This window comes from Eucyclogobius newberryi, unplaced genomic scaffold (assembly GCF_026437365.1).
Source record: "Eucyclogobius newberryi isolate DKJ021-1_F unplaced genomic scaffold, fEucNew1.0.hap1 SCAF_180, whole genome shotgun sequence".
NCBI lineage: Eukaryota > Metazoa > Chordata > Actinopteri > Gobiiformes > Gobiidae > Eucyclogobius > Eucyclogobius newberryi.
The window spans coordinates 165001-170000 of record NW_027315813.1 but is presented as its reverse complement, the minus strand read 5'-3'; positions in this window follow the sequence as shown (position 1 = coordinate 170000).

The following is a 5000-nucleotide window of genomic DNA, read 5'->3' as shown; positions in this document are numbered from 1 at the left end:
GGGTGGCTCTGGGGGTGCTCCGGGGGCTCCAGGGGGTGCTTGGTGGAGACCATGCCCAGCCAGAGTGGCCCTTCCCCGGGGTGAGTCTGGGGAGAGTGGGGGGTGGCTCTGGAGGGCCTCCGGGGGTTCCAGGGGTTCCAGGGGTTCCAGGGGGTGCTCGGTGGAGGCCATGCCCAGCCAGAGTGGCCCTTCCCCGGGCAGAGTCTGGGGAGAGTGGGGGGTGGCTCTGGAGGTGCTCCGGGGGCTCCAGGGGCTGCTTGGTGGAGACCATGCCCAGCCAGAGTGGCCCTTCCCCCGGGTGAGTCTGGGGACAGTGGGGGGTGGCCCTGGAGGGCCTCCGGGGGTTCCAGGGGGTGCTCGGCGGAGGCCATGCCCGGCCAGAGTGTCCCTTCCCCGGGCAGAGTCTGGGGAGAGTGGGGGGTGGCTCTGGAGGTGCTCCGGGGGCTCCAGGGGTTCCAGGGGGTGGTCGGCGGAGGCCATGCCCAGCCAGAGTGTCCCTTCCCCGGGGTGAGTCTGGAGGAGAGTGGGGGGTGGCTCTGGGGGTGCTCCGGGGGCTCCAGGGGGTGCTCGGCGGAGGCCATGCCCAGCCAGAGTGTCCCTTCCCCGGGGTGAGTCTGGAGGAGTGGGGGGTGGCCCTGGAGGTGCTCCGGGGGCTCCAGGGGCTCCAGGGGGTGCTCGGTGGGGGCCATGCCCAGCCAGAGTGTCCCTTCCCCGGGGTGAGTCTGGAGGAGTGGGGGGTGGCTCTGGAGGTGCTCCGGGGGCTCCAGGGGGTGCTTGGTGGAGACCATGCCCAGCCAGAGTGGCCCTCCCCCGGGGTGAGTCTGGGGAGAGTGGGGGGTGGCTCTGGAGGGCCTCCGGGGGTTCCAGGGGCTCCAGGGGGTGCTTGGTGGAGGCCATGCCCAGCCAGAGTGTCCCTTCCCCGGGGTGAGTCTGGGGTGAGTGGGGGGTGGCTCTGGGGGTGCTCCGGGGGCTCCAGGGGGTGCTCGGCGGAGGCCATGCCCAGCCAGAGTGGCCCTTCCCCGGGGTGAGTCTGGGGAGAGTGGGGGGTGGCTCTGGGGGTGCTCCGGGGGCTCCAGGGGCTCCAGGGGGTGCTCGGTGGGGGCCATGCCCAGCCAGAGTGTCCCTTCCCCGGGGTGAGTCTGGAGGAGTGGGGGGTGGCTCTGGAGGTGCTCCGGGGGCTCCAGGGGGTGCTTGGTGGAGACCATGCCCAGCCAGAGTGGCCCTCCCCCGGGGTGAGTCTGGGGAGAGTGGGGGGTGGCTCTGGAGGGCCTCCGGGGGTTCCAGGGGCTCCAGGGGGTGCTTGGTGGAGGCCATGCCCAGCCAGAGTGTCCCTTCCCCGGGGTGAGTCTGGGGTGAGTGGGGGGTGGCTCTGGGGGTGCTCCGGGGGCTCCAGGGGGTGCTCGGCGGAGGCCATGCCCAGCCAGAGTGGCCCTTCCCCGGGGTGAGTCTGGGGAGAGTGGGGGGTGGCTCTGGGGGTGCTCCGGGGGCTCCAGGGGGTGCTTGGTGGAGACCATGCCCAGCCAGAGTGGCCCTTCCCCGGGCAGAGTCTGGGGAGAGTGGGGGGTGGCTCTGGAGGTGCTCCGGGGGCTCCAGGGGTTCCAGGGGGTGCTCAGTGGGGGCCATGCCCAGGCAGAGTGTCCCTTCCCCGGGGTGAGTCTGGAGGAGTGGGGGGTGGCTCTGGAGGTGCTCCGGGGGCTCCAGGGGGTGCTTGGTGGAGACCATGCCCAGCCAGAGTGTCCCTTCCCCGGGGTGAGTCTGGGGAGAGTGGGGGGTGGCTCTGGGGGTGCTCCGGGGGCTCCAGGGGGTGCTTGGTGGAGACCATGCCCAGCCAGAGTGGCCCTTCCCCGGGGTGAGTCTGGGGAGAGTGGGGGGTGGCTCTGGAGGGCCTCCGGGGGTTCCAGGGGTTCCAGGGGTTCCAGGGGGTGCTCGGTGGAGGCCATGCCCAGCCAGAGTGGCCCTTCCCCGGGCAGAGTCTGGGGAGAGTGGGGGGTGGCTCTGGAGGTGCTCCGGGGGCTCCAGGGGCTGCTTGGTGGAGACCATGCCCAGCCAGAGTGGCCCTTCCCCCGGGTGAGTCTGGGGACAGTGGGGGGTGGCCCTGGAGGGCCTCCGAGGGGTTCCAGGGGGTGCTCGGCGGAGGCCATGCCCGGCCAGAGTGTCCCTTCCCCGGGCAGAGTCTGGGGAGAGTGGGGGGTGGCTCTGGAGGTGCTCCGGGGGCTCCAGGGGGTGCTCAGTGGAGGCCATGCCCAGCCAGAGTGGCCCTTCCCCGGGCAGAGTCTGGAGGAGTGGGGGGTGGCTCTGGAGGTGCTCCGGGGGCTCCAGGGGTTCCAGGGGGTGGTCGGCGGAGGCCATGCCCAGCCAGAGTGGCCCTTCCCCGGGGTGAGTCTGGGGAGAGTGGGGGGTGGCTCTGGAGGGCCTCCGGGGGTTCCAGGGGCTCCAGGGGGTGCTTGGTGGAGGCCATGCCCAGCCAGAGTGGCCCTTCCCCGGGGTGAGTCTGGGGAGAGTGGGGGGTGGCTCTGGGGGTGCTCCGGGGGCTCCAGGGGGTGCTCGGCGGAGGCCATGCCCAGCCAGAGTGTCCCTTCCCCGGGGTGAGTCTGGAGGAGTGGGGGGTGGCCCTGGAGGTGCTCCGGGGGCTCCAGGGGCTCCAGGGGGTGCTCGGCGGAGGCCATGCCCAGCCAGAGTGTCCCTTCCCCGGGGTGAGTCTGGAGGAGTGGGGGGTGGCTCTGGAGGTGCTCCGGGGGCTCCAGGGGGTGCTTGGTGGAGACCATGCCCAGCCAGAGTGTCCCTTCCCCGGGGTGAGTCTGGGGAGAGTGGGGGGTGGCTCTGGGGGTGCTCCGGGGGCTCCAGGGGGTGCTTGGTGGAGACCATGCCCAGCCAGAGTGGCCCTTCCCCGGGGTGAGTCTGGGGAGAGTGGGGGGTGGCTCTGGAGGGCCTCCGGGGGTTCCAGGGGTTCCAGGGGTTCCAGGGGGTGCTCGGTGGAGGCCATGCCCAGCCAGAGTGGCCCTTCCCCGGGCAGAGTCTGGGGAGAGTGGGGGGTGGCTCTGGAGGTGCTCCGGGGGCTCCAGGGGCTGCTTGGTGGAGACCATGCCCAGCCAGAGTGGCCCTTCCCCCGGGTGAGTCTGGGGACAGTGGGGGGTGGCCCTGGAGGGCCTCCGGGGGTTCCAGGGGGTGCTCGGCGGAGGCCATGCCCGGCCAGAGTGTCCCTTCCCCGGGCAGAGTCTGGGGAGAGTGGGGGGTGGCTCTGGAGGTGCTCCGGGGGCTCCAGGGGTTCCAGGGGGTGGTCGGCGGAGGCCATGCCCAGCCAGAGTGTCCCTTCCCCGGGGTGAGTCTGGAGGAGAGTGGGGGGTGGCTCTGGGGGTGCTCCGGGGGCTCCAGGGGGTGCTCGGCGGAGGCCATGCCCAGCCAGAGTGTCCCTTCCCCGGGGTGAGTCTGGAGGAGTGGGGGGTGGCCCTGGAGGTGCTCCGGGGGCTCCAGGGGCTCCAGGGGGTGCTCGGTGGGGGCCATGCCCAGCCAGAGTGTCCCTTCCCCGGGGTGAGTCTGGAGGAGTGGGGGGTGGCTCTGGAGGTGCTCCGGGGGCTCCAGGGGGTGCTTGGTGGAGACCATGCCCAGCCAGAGTGGCCCTCCCCCGGGGTGAGTCTGGGGAGAGTGGGGGGTGGCTCTGGAGGGCCTCCGGGGGTTCCAGGGGCTCCAGGGGGTGCTTGGTGGAGGCCATGCCCAGCCAGAGTGTCCCTTCCCCGGGGTGAGTCTGGGGTGAGTGGGGGGTGGCTCTGGGGGTGCTCCGGGGGCTCCAGGGGGTGCTCGGCGGAGGCCATGCCCAGCCAGAGTGGCCCTTCCCCGGGGTGAGTCTGGGGAGAGTGGGGGGTGGCTCTGGGGGTGCTCCGGGGGCTCCAGGGGCTCCAGGGGGTGCTCGGTGGGGGCCATGCCCAGCCAGAGTGTCCCTTCCCCGGGGTGAGTCTGGAGGAGTGGGGGGTGGCTCTGGAGGTGCTCCGGGGGCTCCAGGGGGTGCTTGGTGGAGACCATGCCCAGCCAGAGTGGCCCTCCCCCGGGGTGAGTCTGGGGAGAGTGGGGGGTGGCTCTGGAGGGCCTCCGGGGGTTCCAGGGGCTCCAGGGGGTGCTTGGTGGAGGCCATGCCCAGCCAGAGTGTCCCTTCCCCGGGGTGAGTCTGGGGTGAGTGGGGGGTGGCTCTGGGGGTGCTCCGGGGGCTCCAGGGGGTGCTCGGCGGAGGCCATGCCCAGCCAGAGTGGCCCTTCCCCGGGGTGAGTCTGGGGAGAGTGGGGGGTGGCTCTGGGGGTGCTCCGGGGGCTCCAGGGGGTGCTTGGTGGAGACCATGCCCAGCCAGAGTGGCCCTTCCCCGGGCAGAGTCTGGGGAGAGTGGGGGGTGGCTCTGGAGGTGCTCCGGGGGCTCCAGGGGTTCCAGGGGGTGCTCAGTGGGGGCCATGCCCAGGCAGAGTGTCCCTTCCCCGGGGTGAGTCTGGAGGAGTGGGGGGTGGCTCTGGAGGTGCTCCGGGGGCTCCAGGGGGTGCTTGGTGGAGACCATGCCCAGCCAGAGTGTCCCTTCCCCGGGGTGAGTCTGGGGAGAGTGGGGGGTGGCTCTGGGGGTGCTCCGGGGGCTCCAGGGGGTGCTTGGTGGAGACCATGCCCAGCCAGAGTGGCCCTTCCCCGGGGTGAGTCTGGGGAGAGTGGGGGGTGGCTCTGGAGGGCCTCCGGGGGTTCCAGGGGTTCCAGGGGGTGCTCGGTGGAGGCCATGCCCAGCCAGAGTGGCCCTTCCCCGGGCAGAGTCTGGGGAGAGTGGGGGGTGGCTCTGGAGGTGCTCCGGGGGCTCCAGGGGCTGCTTGGTGGAGACCATGCCCAGCCAGAGTGGCCCTTCCCCCGGGTGAGTCTGGGGACAGTGGGGGGTGGCTCTGGAGGGCCTCCGGGGGCTCCAGTGGCTCCAGGGGGTGCTCAGCGGAGGCCATGCCCAGCCAGAGTGGCCCTTCCCCGGCCTCATATGCGGCAGAGTGCGG